The sequence below is a fragment of the Ptychodera flava genome, chromosome 4 (assembly GCF_041260155.1).
Source record: "Ptychodera flava strain L36383 chromosome 4, AS_Pfla_20210202, whole genome shotgun sequence".
In the NCBI taxonomy this organism is placed as follows: domain Eukaryota; kingdom Metazoa; phylum Hemichordata; class Enteropneusta; family Ptychoderidae; genus Ptychodera; species Ptychodera flava.
The window spans coordinates 44542603-44561576 of NC_091931.1; positions in this window are offsets into that span (position 1 = coordinate 44542603).

Consider the following 18974-nt stretch of genomic DNA (forward strand, 5'->3'; position numbering starts at 1 on the left):
AAATGTGTGGTGAGATATTGCAATATAAAAACATGTAGTGCGATTTTTGCACACGGTAATCAAAATACAGCCAAACCCCCTCCCCCTAAACGCAGAAGTTGCGTTTGCTGTGCACGTTTTAATTATCCACGGCCCATTATAAGATTGCAATAAAAAATACGCGCACTCAGTGAAGATCACATGCCAATAGCATCTGATAGACCTTACCTATGTTTTGAAGTAGCTGTTTTGTAAACTAAAAGTCAGCATAAATAGTATTTGTGATGTCTTTACTGAGTATCAGCCATAGTTCATGGATGATGTCTTTAAAGCTGCAACAGTAAACTAAGATATTGCAGTGTTTCCTTCTTTCATGTAAATATCCTACAGTGTGTGAAAATATGTCAACATTCCAGGGATGATGATCAAATGTGTACTTGAGACTATGAGGGCACAGAGCAAATATACAAGAAATCTAGATTGCCCGCCATTTTCTGTCTGTCCATAATTGAAACTCGAACTGCCATATTGTATTTGAAGAAAGTACTTATTTCTTACATTTACGAAGGATCCCAATATTTTCTCATCAATTTTGAACGTAAATGGTTTGAGCAATTTTATCCTATTTTCTTGATAACAAAATATAAAAAACAAACAAATCATGTAAATACTTTTCTACCCTCTTCTACTTGGAGTGATTAGTGCACAATATGTCAAAGGACAGATTTGCTTTAATATTTTTGCCTTAGTTCTGAAGCTTGAATAGATTGTCAAAGGTTTTGCTCCAATTTTATAACTGTACTCATAACATGAGTGGTGTATGCTAAGTTTAAGTTTTGTGGTGCTACATAAGTGACCTTTGACCCTAGTTTTTCCATAGTCTGGTCCAGCCTTTCTCCATGCCATGTCTAATCTACACACACTGCATTCCAAGTTACTTGAAGCTTTTGTTGGGTTGTATTGCAATACTCCAGAGAATGTCATTTTGTGATATTTGTAGCACCATAGTTCTCTTTCTGATTCCATGATGATTTTCACCACAGGTTGAGAAAAATTACTGCATTAGTTGCTGAAATTTCCCTTTCATGTCCTTTTGAAACACAAAGCTCTGAACTTTTTAACCCTTTGAACCTGGCTTTGACAAAAATGTCCGCATGATGTCATAGGACACCAGGGGGGTCAGGGTGCAAAGGGTTAAGCATCTTGAAGTGTGTTACTGGACAATGTGATAGAATTATATACAACAAAAAACATCAGGTTTTGTTTCAAGTGCACCTACAGGTTTAAAAGGTTGCAGCAATGCATTGTGGGATAAGCAAGAAAGGTCTACTGGCAACATTCAATACAAACATGTCATACCTGCTGAAGACAACACAAAGGCACTGTAATAGCAGCACGTATTGTATTTTGTTGTTGTACCTCTTGAATGTTGCCACAATTTGAGAAGTCAGGTTGTATTTTTACGCTCCCATGTATGCATATGTATATATGCAAATGGGAGGTATTCGTATGAGGTGGCAAAATGGCGTCTGTGTGTATGTATGTAAGTATGTATGTATGTCTGTTAGTCCGTCCACATCAAAAACTCCTAAACCGTAGCACCTACTGTCTTAGTATTTGGTGTACAGGTGCACCTAGGGGTGGAGCTGTGAATTTGTTCAAATGAACATGTCAGTGCCAAAAATTGCAAATAAGGGGGAAAAAGGAAAAATCCTGCAAATGGCTAAAACTCAGTAAGCATTGGTCAGATTTGGTTGAAACTTGGTATGCAGATTTCTTTAGGTATTCTAAATTATGTGTGCAAAAATTGGGATGAAATTTGCATGTTTGTATTTTTAGGGTATTTTTTCCGTTTTTAGTCAAAAAATCTTGTTCTCTGAAATCGCTCGTCTGATTGCTATGAAACTTAATATTCATGTTTCTCAGAATGACCTCAGTCATGCTTGTACAAATTGTATTGATATTGTCATATTTGTAATTTTGGGGCAATTTTCCCAATTTTTGATAAAAAATTTTTAATCCAAAAACTACTGATTTGATAGCTTTGATACATGTATTTGGTATACAGGTATCTAAGATTAATCTCAATATAATGTATTGAAGGTATGTTGAAACTGGCATTTTTTTTTATTTTTGGGGCAATTTTTGCCTTTTTTGGTCAAAAAATTTTTCTCCTAAAACTTCTGATCTGGTAGCTTTGATATCTAGTGTACAGGTTCCTAGGGTTTATGTTAATTAGATATATTTAAAATTAGGATGAAATCTGCAATTTTGTAATTTTGGGGGCAATTTTTAGCTCCCATAGCCATATGTATATATGGCAATGGAAGCTATTCTTATAGGCTAGGGAAATGTCTGTATGTATGTATGTCTGTATGTCTGTATGTCTGTGTGTCTGTATGTCTGTATGTCTGTATGTCTGTCCGTCAACATCAAAAACTCCAAAACCGCTGCACATTTCATCTTGATATTTGGTGTGTACATGGATGATGGGCTGTAGATGAGATTTTGTTCAAATGAAGTTGTCATTGCCAAAAATATGCAAATTAAGTGAAAAAATGTAAAAACAGTCAAAATTGAAAAACTCGATAACCACTGAGCAGATTACATGAAAAATTAGCATGTAAGTACTTTGGGCTGACCTGAAATGATTGTGCACATCTTGGGTCAGTATCTTGGACTGCTATTTTTCATGAATTTTTTTGTAATTTTCTCCCATTTTTGGTCAAAAAATCTCCTGCTCTGAAACCACAAGTCCGATTGATTTGAAACTTGGTATGGAAGTGCATAGGAGTGACCTTTGCCAAATTTGGGCAAATCGTGGTGAAATTTGCATATTTTTAGTTTACACGTCCATAGACTCCCATGTATAAGGCAGATCTCCATAGACTCCCATGTATAAGGCCACGAAAAATAAAAATTTAGTTTCTCATCGTATTCATATTGCAAAAAGGATGCAGTGACACAATTTTTAGTCCCCACGGATGAAGTCCAGTGAGCTTATAGATTGGGTCATGTCCGTCTGTTCGTCCATCCGTGAGTCCATCCGTTCACCAGATATCTCAGATATTTTGACAAAATGTCATGTGACCTTGATGACCTTTGATCTCAAATATACATATTTGTCCATAACTCAGTAACCACAAGTGCTACCACCCTTCATATATGGTATGATGGGACAGCTTATGACGCCACATATTGTACCTCATTAATTATGCACATATCTAATTTTGAGCGAGCCAATAGAGCTAGAGGTCTGATTTTTGGTATATAGGGATAACTTAGCAAAACAATTTTTTTGACAAAATGTCACGTGACCTCGGTGACCTTTGACCTCAAATATACATATTTTTCCATAACTCGGTAACCACAAGTGCTACAGCCTTCATGTATGGTATGATGGGACACCTTATGACGCCACATATTGTACCTCATTAATTATGCGCATATCTAATTTTGAGCGAGCCAATAGAGCTAGAGGTCTGATTTTTGGTATATGGGATAACTTAGCAATACAATTTTTTTGACAAAATGTCACGTGACCCTGGTGACCTTTGACCTCAAATATACATATTTGTCCATAACTCAGTAACCACAAGTGCTACAGCCTTCATGTATGGTATGATGGGACACCTTATGACGCCACATATTGTACCTCATTAATTATGTGCATATCTAATTTTGAGCGAGCCAATAGAGCTAGAGGTCTGATTTTTGGTATATAGGGATAACTTAGCAATACAATTTTTTTGACAAAATGTCACGTGACCTCGGTGACCTTTGACCTCAAATATACATATTTGTCCATAACTCAGTAACCACAAGTGCTACAGCCTTCATGTATGGTATAATTGGACACCTTATGACGCCACATATTGTACCTCATTAATTATGCACATATCTAATTTTGAGCGAGCCAATAGAGCTAGAGGTCTGATTTTTGGTATATAGGGATAACTTAGCAATACAATTTTTTGACAAAATGTCACGTGACCTCGGTGACCTTTGACCTCAAATATACATATTTGTCCATAACTCAGTAACCACAAGTGCTACAGCCTTCATGTATGGTATAATGGGACACCTTATGACGCCACATATTGTACCTCATTAATTATGCACATATCTAATTTTGAGCGAGCCAATAGAGCTAGAGGTCTGATTTTTGGTATATAGGGATAACTTAGCAAAACAATTTTTTTGACAAATGTCACGTGACCTCGGTGACCTTTGACCTCAAATATACATATTTTTCCATAACTCGGTAACCACAAGTGCTACACCCTTCATGTTTGGTATGATGGGACACCTGATGACGCCACATACTGTACCTCAATAATTATGCGCATATCTCATTCTGAGCGAGCCAATAGAGCTGGATGTCTGATTTTTGGTATATAGGGATAACTTAGCAATACAATTTTTTGACCAAATGTCATGTGACCTCGATGACCTTTTACCTAAAATATATGTTTATGTCAATAAATAAGTAACCACAAGTGCTATGTCCTTTGTATTTAGTAGGATGGGAGACCTTATGACAACACACGCTTTACCTCATTAATTATGCACACATCTAATTCTCGGCAAGCGAATAGAGCTAGAGGTCTGATTTTTTGGCATATAGGGATTAATTAGCAATATAATTATTTTTTTCAAAATGTCATGTGACCTCGATGACCTTTGACCTTGATTATACATGTATATGCATATCTCAGTAACCACAAGTTCTATACCATCCAATTTTGATAGGATATTAGACCTTAAGATGTCACATCTTGTACCTCATTTATTATGCGCATATGTATTTCTTGGCTGGCCAATATACTGCTAGAGGTCTGATTTTTTTTCCCGATTTAGAACCATAACTTAGACATGCCTCCTGTGTTTCAAATTGGTAACAACGACATAGACCTATGTGCCCACAGATCTCAACATATACATGTACACTCCAGTGATACTTCTTAATGACCACATTTTCCTGCCCATCAAGACTAATACTCCTATTACAAGTGGAGACTATGTCATTGTAAATGACTTGTTGAGTTAATGGTTGTATCACAGTATTCGATATATCTAATTCTGTATTTTTTCCATTTTATATTCTGAATAATTACATTAAACATATTTCACTGTCTCCAGTACATTTCATTTAAGTATTTTCACTTCATGCACTTTATCCCTTTCACACATGTTCAAATATCTGACCAGAGAACAAACACTAAATAGTCCAGGATGGGAGCTACAGTGTCATTGACGCTATTTTTCTCATTTTTGGTCAAAAAATTTGTTTCTCAAAATTTACCAGTCTGATTGCTTTGATATTTAGTAAACCGTCCTTACGGTTTTTGTTAATAAGATATATTGAAATTAAGTTGAAATCCGGAATTTTGAATTTTTGGGGCAACTTTGCGAAACTTTCAGTTTTACTGGGATATCTTTCATTTTGTATTTTTAAGATTTTTTTGGGTAATTTTATACCTACTGGAACTAAGAGTATATAATGTGGTGATTTAGTAAGCATTTGATATGGTAAACTGTATTTGGTGTTGAAATGCGGTAAAAAAATCCTGGCAGATTTTGAAAAAATTCCAAACAAATGCCAATAAAAAATTCAGCCAGAGAAGGTTTGACAAAAAGAAAAGGTGGGAGAGTGGGGAAAAAAGAATGTACAATGGATCGGATAAAAAAGATAATGTACCTCATCGACCTTCCAGACACCATCCCTTATCAAATGGTCCACCCCGATGTATTTTTGTGCACAATTAACCATGCAGTGTATTTTAGTTTAAGATGTCAAGTTAGGTAAGGATTTGAAAGGAATAGTCAAGTTCACCACAGTTTAACTTTATCTCTTCTGTCATCATACTTGTGTAATTGGTTAAGTTTGTAAGTTGTTCCAGATGTGGATGCACCAGCTGTTCTGGAAGAAAACAATGTTTACTTTTTTCTGTAGGGTTTCTGAGTTGATGATTGTATTTTGAAATTTCTCCATGCATCTGGTGTATGGGCAAAGTGTAAACATTGGTTGCATGTTATGTATTTCAGTCTATGTCAAATATTGTAAATGAAAAATCAAGAACAGTTTACTGTGTGCTAAGATAACATATTTGTCAATACATAAACTGCCTTGCAGATTGATTTTCTTAAAGATTATCACAGAAGTAGAAAAGGGAAAATTGCTGTAACATATTCATTCTCAGTGCCTGTATAGGCCTATACTTAACTATTTTATCATTACATTCAGCTGTTTGTTATATCTTTATCACTCTCCATGGGCCAAGGCACACTTGGGTCAATGTCATCACTCTGTGCCAGTCTGTGTATGTCAGTCTGTCTGTTTATGTATGTCCATGTTTCATACAATTGTTGACTTGTTTTGATAACTATATGGGAGCGAACTGTGATGTTGTCACTATTTTTATGATAGATGTCATCTTTCTTCAGATGCTAGTATAGATCAGTCTAGTCTGTGTAAATGTGTGTATGAACATAATGAAAGAATCCTTGTCCATTCTTTTCCAAGTCATTATTTGGATGATTTTGATAATCATAATTCATTATTATGATTATTATGATCATTTTAGATTACTCAGTACAGAAACATTAATATTATTTAAACATCCTGTCATTGTTGAAAACATATTATCCTTTGATTTTGCTTTCTTTCTATAATCACTAGTAGAACAAGTATGTATTAATTGTAACAACTTTACATTTTCACAAAAATAAAGATGTAAACAGTAATGAGGATTTCAGTTTGTTTATTCTTCCAAAGCTTTCAAGTTACATTGTCTTCACATCGCTCTAGTCCAACGTTACATTTATTTTCACTACAACTGTGATAGACTTGTGGACTCATGTGCAGCATCCCACAAGTCATGTAGCCCATTGGTTGGCTTGCTGCTCATAGTTTCTACTGAATTATTTCTAAATTGCCAATCAGCACACGATGGACCTAGAGTCAGACTCCTTAAGTTTCTATAAAAAATGACAATCTACCAATCAGATATGAGCTTCTGAGATGCTGCACATTGCAAGGAAACATCTCTGCTCAGTACACCTTGTAGAATATATGATTCTATAACAACACAAATTGCCTTCCACACAATAGGGGATTACCCACACACAGCTCATCAGAAAATACACTCGATGCCATTTTCAGACAATGTGGGCTGGAGGCCCATCCATCTGTCCTTAAATGGATTTTCTGGTAATAACTGAAAAGCCATCAGTCGTAATGTTGTTCAATTTGGTACCATCATGAAAAGATCTAGATCTGATGAGACTTTGGTGGATGTGGTCAGCACAATTAAGTCATTTGCATAATTGTTAGGTTATATCTCAAGAATTACTCCACCAACTTTGATGAAGCTATGCAGGTACTTAAACTCTTCTATGTCCAAATGTGCTCAAAATTTGGTGGGCGTGGCTCATTTGCATATTTAATGTGTTTGTGTAATTAGCCTATACAAATATTGGTGACAGAGATTTTAGCCATACCTCTACTCTCAATTGATCACACTTAATCACCACTCGAAATGCCTTGGATCAGGATTAACTAAAGTGTTAAGAAGATTATGAGGTGTTTCTGTCTTATGTTCTCCTTTGAAATTGCAATTGTATATATGTTGCTAGATTTTTAGATGAGGAGTATGACATTCTAATTATCAGCACATTTGAATATTTAACAAATTTTGTAATTAGCCTATATATTAATACTGTCATACTTATGCTTTTTACATATATGTTTTCTTTGAATTTGGTAATCTATCCCTGGGCATACCCTGTGAGTTATTTGTATTTGTCAGCCAGAGTTTGAACCATATCACTGATTTCTGACCTTTGAGGAATCTCTTGAATGGGCCAGTGGAAGGCCACTAGAACTAATACTAGTATAAAGTCATGAAAAACAAGGTGAGCATGTGAACCACAAACCAATTCAAAATGGTATACAAAAGTCTTTAAAAGACTTTTGTTTTCCACAACTCTAAAGATGCTAATATCAAATTTGCAGTCGTCTCTGAGCAATAGCTGTAACTTTTGAACATGTCTTAAATACTGTTCTTCTAAAAAAGAGCTACATCTTTAACAGTATTAAAATACCAATTGTTAAGCTTAGTCCTCGCCAATGAAGTCCGAGTCACTCACGGTTCGGGTCCCGTGAATCAGTGTGTCCATCCGTCCACGCAGACATCCCAGACATGCCTAAGCCAATTCCTATCAAATTTGGTACAAGGATAAAACGCCATGGCATATCACTCATATAATTGCCTAACCTAAGCTTCAGATTCGAAAGGTGAGTGAGAAATCAGGTTTAGCTCCCAATATCATATTCAATATCGGTGGAAAATTTGTGGAGATCAGTTTCACTATCATGTGGAGTACTTTGGTTATCCACACTTCGCAAGGAAAGTTGTAAATGAATTTGTGTTTTCCAATATGCAGAAGTTGTTGAACTTGAGATTAGCATGTGAGAGATACGTGATAAAAAACAATTTCATACTCCTAAGGATGTGTAAAGTGAGACGAAGAGTTAGTGTCAGAAATGTCCGGTGGTGGCAGTCCCCGGGTTGGTGGGTACCCATGCGCGTTACCAAATTCCCGGAAAGGGGGTGTTTTTCTTCAGATTAGAGGTAGTCCTTTCATAATCCAAACGGATAAGGAAGATGATTGTGTATGAATGTGACTAAAATCAGGTGAGGACAAACATTTGTGATGTATGTACAGTACATGTATACAAAGTCAACCTCCAGGGTCAACCCTGGAAGTCAACATACTAACCTCCTAGATTTCGAAAATAAGGGTATGTTTTTTACAGCTAATTTCTCCAAGATTTGCCACAAATAGGGGTGTTTTTCTCAGAAATATTCTAGGAAACGGGTACTTTTCAACTTGGGTAACACATGGGTAACCACCCAACCCGGGACTGCCACCGCCGGCAGAAATGTCAGAAAATGCTGTCACTATCAGGGAAGCAGAGGTGGGTAGTCGGCCGTGTGAGGGCGTTTTAAGGGTACCCAAGGAAAAAAGGTCTGCCCGAGGGGACAAAAACTCCAACATTGGCCGAATATCCCTTTTTTCCCCTCGATATTCAAACAACTAAAAACTTATTTTGCAGATTTAGCTTATATGCAACCATATAATTGACTTTTATCCGACATCCAGTCACCTAGCAGGTCAATTTTTGGATGAAAAGCTTCCAAGGTAGGCAAGCTTTAATGCAGTCAAAAAACTAAGAGTTTTACAATCTTTGTAGAAAACATTTACCTAAGAAACAATAGAGCATTTTCATAAATCAATCGAAATCAAAGTCATTAATACTCCAAATTGCTTGTATGGTCAATGACCCTGAATAATCCCATGTCAATCCAAAGTGCACAAATTTGTTACTTTGGTTTTGTGCCATTTCTGAACTTTTTCCAATATTGGTCCTCGGTATACATGAGTTAATTCACTGTCATGCTGTCAAAAATTGTGCTTGACTTTGATTTTTCCGACATGTTTGAATGAAGCTGTATTTTATAGTGTTAGATAAATGATTAAATCGCAGCTTTTCCTGTAATTAAAAACCAGTCAAGGATCGTCCCTATGTAGTAATATTTCATACAATTCTGTCATTTAATTAAATAAATTATTTTGTTTGCTCGTTAAACTTTTATCAAACATATGATGTGATCAAATGGAATAACGGAACGATGTTCTCCGTCTTAACCTATTGACCTTTAAAGTACAAAGACATTTTAGGGACGGATTGTCATACAATGAAAGTAGATGGGTGTACGATACAATTACTACATATTTCGATTGAGTGTAACATTTCAGGAAGATAGGAACAACGTCGCTTGGTGTCATCTTAGATAACATAAACATTGGATTGTGGAGCCACTAAAGTAATTCACAAAGTGCTATCTTGAGAGTAGAATGGGTCGTTTTTCACCCCGAGTTCTACCCATGCTAGAAAGGAAGACCATTTACCAAACTTTTATCAGTGGACAACACAGTCAACTCCTGCAAGATACTTTATTTTCAAATATTCAAATACATGTAAAACCAAATTGTTCATGTCTGACTATTTGTGATGTTGAAATGCAAAATCAGCAGTGTTTACGGAGTGGTAAAATGCCTGTAAGTTCACTTGTAAAGGATTATTAACAGACACCCATGCACTGAGTTTTGGTGTTGGCGTTTTGTCTCAGCCAAGATCAGAGTCTCTGTCATGTCTTTCTAGCAAATTAGTGAGACATCTTTCAGCTACAGTCTTTTCAGACTGGTGCCCTTGTCCTATTTTGTCTAAACAATGCTTAAATCACAGGCTAATTGGACATTATTTGTGTTGATTTTCCAGTTACGATCACAAATTAATTATGAATATTGATAAATTATTAATATGAATATAACAGAATAAAATCTTGCTTTTTACAAACAGTGTCGTCTATTTTGTGTAAATACCTTGTGGAAACCCCATTGTTATAATTATGAATATTAATAAATAATGATTATGTTTAATAAAATCATATTTACACATTGTAAACAACCCTCTGGAAACCCTTACTTAGTTCACAATCAATGCCAAAATATACAAGTGACACCATTACCCATGTTCAGCCCACGGTGAAAGTTACTACACAGTATATACACTGTGTAGTAACTTTCGCCCTTTTCGCAGTTTTGTGAAATTGAAATTGAAAAGGATGCGTCTTGAACCCATTCATATGATAATACGATTTCAGTGATAATTTCTTTCTCTTCTTTCTAGTTAAATGACTAATTTTATCAGAGAAGTGTAATTTTGCTAATTTGCTCGACTTATTCATAGTTATAAATATTTGTTTTATTTGCCATTTGTTGGAATAAATTTATCTTTTTCAAAAACGGGTTCTCGACAAAAACTGAAATTGTGTTTGCATGTGAACACATGATGTCACTGCACATACATATCGCTTAACTTAGTGTAATTATCGGATTTTAGAAAAACCTGACGTAGAGTACCACAGCTTCAAATAAAACAGAAAGTTGAATGGTTTAGAATATGGTATGAATGATTTAAAAAGTACCAGTCATTGCATCGTTTAGTCGAGTGTTAAAACGAAAGATTCTCCTTTTTTCAAGAACAGTATCAGTCTGAGAGTGCAAATATGTTCATGTTCAAGACTTAGATAGTCTAAAATTTAAATCGTTAGAAAGTATCATTACTAGCTTTTTGATTTTCCTGGGCGGCCAAAATTCATACTTATCTGTCAAAGTCGGGATTCATAAGTATTCTATTTTGTCGGATATCCTAAATATTATAATTTACTTCTTCTGAGTTTTTTCAAACGGCATGAGGTGAAGTTTCTTTAATCTCTAGTTATCTCACCACAATTCGTCGTCAGCAGTATCCGATTTTGTCGTTCATTTTGGATAGTGTCGTCTTCTTCTCTTAAAATACACAAACATTTCCTTGATTCTTCCCTGTCTGTTCCTCAACAACGCCGCATGAAAGAAAATCTGATGCTATCGGATTCTGTGGATCAGAGTATTAGTATTTCACTGCCTTTTTGTTGCCTTCCAAGCTTTCGCGCCCTTAACGATATAACCTGGCGAGATGGCGATTTGAGGTGGCCGATTTTTCCAGCAGCGTTACCTTGCTCGACTGTATCAGCCGATATTGTAGACATTTTACCGCCAATTTCTATTTAAACGAGACATTGCTTAGTGTATATCTACTTGTCTCCCGACAGAGTGTTGAGCAAACTCCGATATTTGAGGAAATTACAGGTGGCATCCTACCTTTTTTGAAATCAAACGAAATCAATATTCATACATTGCTGCCTCCCGAAGCTTTAAATTTCAAAATATTGGCCATGCCAGATACTGAATCGTCTTGAATTGTCTCAAATTATTCAAATCGTATCATCCTTTCTTGACATCCGAGTCCCAATAAAGTCGCACGTTACAATTACAAGATAGTATTTGACATGTTGTTCAGACGACATTTAGTTTCGTCCGTGTGGAGATACCAGATAATATTACAACTATTCTAGATGTCCTACTTTGTCGGCAACAGCTAGTACAGTTCCAACAACATTTTTCAAAGTAAGATCAGCGACCTTTCTTTCCTTGCTGGCATTATTCCCAGAGTTTCTCCGAGCTGTTGGTCAAGCCAGAAGATGACAGCAATAAATCCTAGTTTTAGAAGGGTCTGGTGTAGAATTTGGCAAGGTATCAAAAGGTCTGGCCATGTTTTGCGTACAGATGGGTCAAATAATACCAGTTTTAATAGACAACAATTTACTTCATTCATTGTCATCTCAACAGATAATTTGATGACGGACGTGTGAACATTTTAGTGTCAATGCATTAGCGATAATATGCGAAGAAGGCATCTTATATGTTTATATCACAAATTTAGATTATTTCATGTTTATAATATATTTTATATATTTGTATATGTTATTTATGATTCTGTATAAGCAAAAAAAATACAAATTAACTGATGGTTAAGAATACATATCTTTAATTTTCTTGTTATTGTATTATTTCAGACTAGTTTGCCTATCGTAAGAAAAAATAATAGACCGACAAAAGACAAAACGGCGACAACGGATTTGGTATTACACCGAAGTCTCGCACCCCATGAGGGTGTTACCGCCGGCAGGGAGGGGAAAGGCTGCTCCTAGTCTAATGCCTAACCCCTTCGCCAGGTCAAAGCCTGGTAGCCCCAGCACGAGACTGTCAGGTCGTGCCTGGGATACGCCTGACTATCGCACAATGTCTCTACATCGCTCCTCTGTATTTAAATCATCGTGCGAACAGCAAAACTCTATCTTCAGTTTCTTTCACACTTAGCGTTGAACATAAACGTTGAACCTTTGCATAAATCTGCATGGCCAATTAGTCCCAAATTTAGCCAAGACACCTACACAATGCATACCTAACACCGAATTAATTAACACCTTGAATTGACACTTTCAATTGTATCAATGTATGCACAGTGCACTGATACTGTACGTTTTTTTCTTTAAAGATCACAACACCAAAGGAAAGCAAATCTTCTGAACAAGATCCTTTACTTATATACTGTAACTTTTCCATTTTCATAATGGCGCTAGATACCATCATATTTGACAATCGTTATATTCCATTTGTTCTCCAGAGATTAATAATTTCAATCGTGTTTTAGTCAGGATCGGACGTCGATTGAAGATCATCTTTGCTCAGAAATGAGTGATGTGGTTTAACTCTGGCACACACAAATACAAATTACTTCAAATACAAAGTATTTTAATCATTCAATCAATCAATCAATCGTTCAATCAATCAATCAATCGATCAATTGATCAATACTTTCATTCAAAACACTTGGCAATTTAAATGATGACTGAAGAAACACACGCGCACCTTACGAGGTATTTTCACCAGAGAAATGACATATTTGTTATTTTTAAGCATATATAATTCACCTTTTGTCATCACAAAGCCACCTACCAGATCAAGTTTTGGATGAAAGCCTCTGCAGGTAGGTAAGCTTTATTCCAATAAAAGACTGGGTGTTGCATTCTCTCTAGGAAACATTCAGCTGCCAAACTATCTTTCATGGGCTAACTATTTTCGACAAATAAATCAGCACAAAAAGGTCGAAGGATGCACGCTTATAGTAAAACTATTTTAATACAGTGAACTTGTAAGGTCAACGACCCTAAGTAACTTCATGTCAATCGAAAGTACAGACAATTGTTTGTTGTCTTTGTATTTTCTGCTCTGTCTAGACTTCACTTGAATGTCTTGAAACTTTGTAAAGATGTTTCACTGTTGCGCGGAGTGCTTTACCCACGAAGACAGTCCTTAGGTAGAGCAGTATCTGAGTATGACTTTTCCGACATGCAGCCATGCTTGTTTTATTTTTGATTGAAGATGTGAAACATACGTGATAAAAACAGTTTGATATTCCTACGGATGTGTAAAGTGAGGTGAGGAGTTAGCTTCAGGAATGCTGTTCCTCTCGAGGAAACAGATTGGAGTACTCGGCCGTGTGAGGGCGTCTTTGGGCACCCTACGAAATGAATTCCGCCGAAGAGGAAAGTCTTCCACAATTGGCCGAATTTTCCCCGTTTTTTCTCTTGAAATTCAAATAAATATACCTTTGTTAGCAGATTAAGTTTATTTTCAAGCATATAATTGACCTTTTATCATCATATAGCAGCCTACCTGATCAATTTTCGGATGAAAAGCCTTTATTCCAATAAAAAATCAGTGTTGCATTCTTTCTAAGAGACATTCAGCTGCGAAACTTTCTTGAAATGCGTACCCAAATAAATCGGCACCAAAAAGGTCGAAGGATTTCATGCTTAAAACTATTACTAGTAATGTCTGCCATGACGACAAACAAGTTTAAGGTGTCTCAGCCATTTGATAAACTCTGCAAAATGTCAAACATTATTACATAAAACATCCGCATTTCTTGAACTATTGACGTCACCCTGCAGAAATCTTCAAGTACCCATCTCTAATGTCTACCAAATCGCAAATTTCTGACCACTTCTTTGGTCAACGGATACATTATATACTCAAAGTGCACGTTGAGACTTTGATGGCCGTTAACATTGTTGCGTTATGGATATGAAACTTTTGCTGAGACATTGTACGTTGGTCACCAGCCACTGAAGAAATCTATGGTCATCCATCTGTAATATCCGCCCACAATGCTGAATTCCTCACCATTCTAATTATGATCACATACAGTACATACTCAGAGAGCACATTCATCCGCGATGTCCACGTACGTTTGAATGGAGAAATTCTGCTGTGTCTATCTTCAATGAAAACGAACTGTTAATAAAATGAGAGTGAATAAGTAATTAGCAGTACTACGTGAGCATGACCGGTTTAATATCCCAAAAAACTGAAGAAAATGACAACCGATTGTGTCAGACTTCTCTTCTAAATGCAACAATTACTGTGTGTGTTGTATCGGTCGTGACTGCTCCAAGTTGAACATTACATTCAAAACCGTGAGACTTCACGTACCTGTTGCAAAACTGCGAAGTTACACGTACATCATAAGACATACACTGCTGGCTGCTTTCATTTACGCCTTTTGAATTCATATTCTGCATATTCACTTCATAGGTAAACCGTCAAACCATGGAAGTCTACAATCAGGTCAAATGGTGAGAATCTCGATATGATAGGTAGACTTGAACAGATATTTCTCAAAGTGTATAGGAAACGATCTCGTGTAATGATTTGGATTCGGATCTCCTCCAACGACATCAAGCTTCATTATCATTTGACGACTGCCAATACGTCATCGTCGACTGGACAAATCTCCAATTATCCATCCCTAATACCCCCGCATTTTGTCATCGTCCATTTGAGAAATGTGCGAACATCCATCGACTATTTCAACTCTCTTGTGAATCCCATGGAGGACTTCAGCTGTGACTGTCGTCAATGAAAAAAAGAACCGTCATAGTAAAACGAGAATGAATAAGTAATGAGCTACTGCCGTAAGCATAAATTTTCAATTTCCGTCATTTAGACCCTTAATATTCTGCAGATTTACCTTACTGCCACAACGTGTCACTTTTTAACGTAGTGGTCGTCACATCACAGAATCCTGCAATAAGTTTAAAAGGTGATAATTTTGATACGATAGGTAGACTTGAACAGATATCCCAAGGCGTAGATATTATTTTAGAAACAGCCTCGTACAATGATTTAGATTTAGATTATACTCCCCAAGAAATCTATACTGTGTAGTCTACAGTGTCGCTCTTCTCGTGAAGTTAGAGGTTAAAGTTTTGAGATGCTTTAAACCCTTCAAATTGAGTCATCGACCAATCTAAAATTCGATCATTGCTCCCAAAGTTCAACGGCAAAAAACTGTTAATTTTGGACCACTGTACTTTTATGTATGATAAAAGCGTATAGAAATACGACTTTAAATGGATTCATGCTACACTCTGAAAGCGTAGGTTGCCCTGATTATGAATTAACAATGCAAATTAGACATCGTCCACTGGAGAAAAAATGCCAAAATCCACTTTTTAAACTGTTGACTGGTATTTGTTTAAATCTTTAATGGTTACTGATTGGGACAGAAGACATCTTGTTACCCAAATAGGTGAAGATTAAGTATTTCTGTCAAAGAATCCATTCAAATATGAGTATTGTAGGGAGCCATAGATTCAGGAATACATCGGATTTCTCCTCTTCTTTTTGTCCAAAAGTAATAACTTTTGAAATGTGTGTTTTGATAAAACCGTAAAAGAAATCCAGATGGGATATCTTTAGAAATAAGAACTTCAAATGAATCATTGTAATATGCAATTAACTGGAGATATAGCATCCTCATTAATGGAAAATACGACAAACGACAGCAGTTTTGCAATGGCCTTTTTCTACATCATTTGCTATGGTTGATTTGATACGTCATTGTTCACTTGGCTACATTATGGGTGATTGATACGCTATCTATCTATCTATCTATCTATCTATCTATTTTATCTATCATCTATCTATCTATCTATCTATCTATCTATCTATCTATCTATCTATCTATCTCTCTCTCTCTCTATCTATCTATCTCTCTTCTATATCTATCTATCTATCTATCTATCTATCTATCTATCTATCTATCTATCTATCTATCTATCTATCTATCTATCTATCTATCTATCTATCTATCTATCTATCTATCTATCTATCTATCTATCTCTCTCTCTCTCTCTCTATCTATCTATCTATCTATCTATCTATCTATCTATCTATCTATCTATCTATCTATCTATCTATCTATCTATCTATCTATCTATCTATCTATCTATCTATCTATCTATCTATATATAAATGTGCTTCAGACGAAATTAGAAGTGAAACTACGTGTGATTGGTTGAAAATGCAATCAGTGAGTTACTGAAACAAAAATGCCTCTCAATAAGCCTTGTCTTTTTATGAACGAGGTCACCTAGTTTAAGTCCTTAAATTTGATGAAATAATTCAGGAGACAGGATTTCAAAAGTTCCTTAAATGTGTAAATTCTTAATCAAGTGATATGAAAGTGCAATATGTTTTGCGCCTCATACATACCCATTAAGGGTAATATCTTCACAAAATTTCATCAAAGTTAGTGCTGTCTTTCTTGATACGTTGCTTGAATAAAATTGTGCAGCTCGCACGTTCGTGAAACTGAAGCTCTCTTGCATCACGTGACATGGAAATGTGCCTCGTCATATTCGAGTTTCGGCGATTGACTCTGAAACTCTAGAAATTCCAACAGCAGTAACCTAAAGCTGAAACCATAAATGTTACCGAAGGCTCCCTGTTACTAGATTGGAATTACGATGCTGGCTTGATTTTCAAATTAACTTTCCCTTGCACCTTATGAACTATAGATGAGTAGATCAGCGTCTTGCAATCTGAAAGGACTCCTCTACCCATCAAACATCCCCGGAGACTGTATTCTTCGCCAAAAATCACGTCGAACTCATGCAGCGCAACTATTTGCTCGTTTAAGCACGGATGCCTTGCACGAATCTAGTATGTATGGTCACATTTCAACAGTGTAGGCTATACTTTGATAAACATCCCATCAGCCGAATGGCGTGAAATTCCGTTCAAAGTAAGATTCCTTGTAATGTATATTTGATGTACATGTCAATGCTAGGAGGTAAGCAATGAGCAGATTTGTGTTTTCTCACATCGTCTGGTGGTGAACGTACTCTTAATCTGACAATAGTGTTGCCATGAAATTGGATTATGTCGATTTTAATGATTGCTATTTTTTTAGGTCAGTATCGTGAGAAAACTTTAGATATCCAATATTATTGCTGAAGGCTGAAAGCTTCCTCTGTGAAATTACAGCGTTCACGCGGCAACGCTTGGCGACTATACAGCACAGAATAATTACAAGGTTTAATGGATGTCGGAGAAACAGTATTTTAATTAAATGACAAACGCAATTAATCCTCAGGGTTTATGACCCAAGATGATTCGGTGCATGAACGTCAAAAATAAATTAGTAGACGACGCCATCTATAGTCCGATACGCGATTCTTTCGTTCTAGGGCGTGTTACCCAAGAATGTCGATTTTGTACAACGTGCTTTTCAAGGTATGCGGTCACCTGTTCCAATTTTGCCACAGTTACATTGAAAGAGAAAATCTAACCAATCACAGATTTTAAGCGGGGTGGCGCTTTTTAAAAACAGCGCCCTCACATGGGCATTTTGAATACGAAGGAACGCTCCTTTGACCATATATGGGCATGTTTAGATTACAGATGACTATAGGGCCTATACCTTTAAATGGAACGAAGTCGCATTAAAATTCAACTGAACAATATCATTAGTCTTCATATAAAAGCAGGCAATATGACAGCATTTGTCTAATAATGCCATGTCCGACTAATCTAATAAAAAATGTCACATAATTTCTTTTTTGAAGAGACAGAATATTTCTGGAAATCCATCCATCATTCCTATTTACCGTTCACCACAATAAAGAATTAATCTGATTTAATGTAAGACTTCATAAAGGTTACAGTGATTTTGCTGACGAAAGATTGGGGACATTTATTCAGTAAATGATATTTGAATATCAGCATCAGACTCAGACACTAATATATATATATATATATATATATATATATATATATATATATGTGTGTGTATATATGTGTATGTATATATATATATATATATATATATTTATATATATATATATATATGCAAAAATATGCCAAAATTTGTCTACTTCTGCATGTGCCTGTAGCTATCTCTCTGTGTCTGAGAGAGGTCTCGTGAAAACCGGTATTCTTCTCAATTATTATACGTTTAAATCGATACATTCGGCCTTTGCATCTGTCATCAAGATGTTGCTATGCCTTGCTATGATTTTGACGACCCCGTCAAAACTCACGTCGTTATAAGTATGAATTAAAGAGATGGAAATGGATAAAGGCAGTTTACGGCTGGTTTTTTACTTCCATTTTCTGCAATACTAATGAATTTA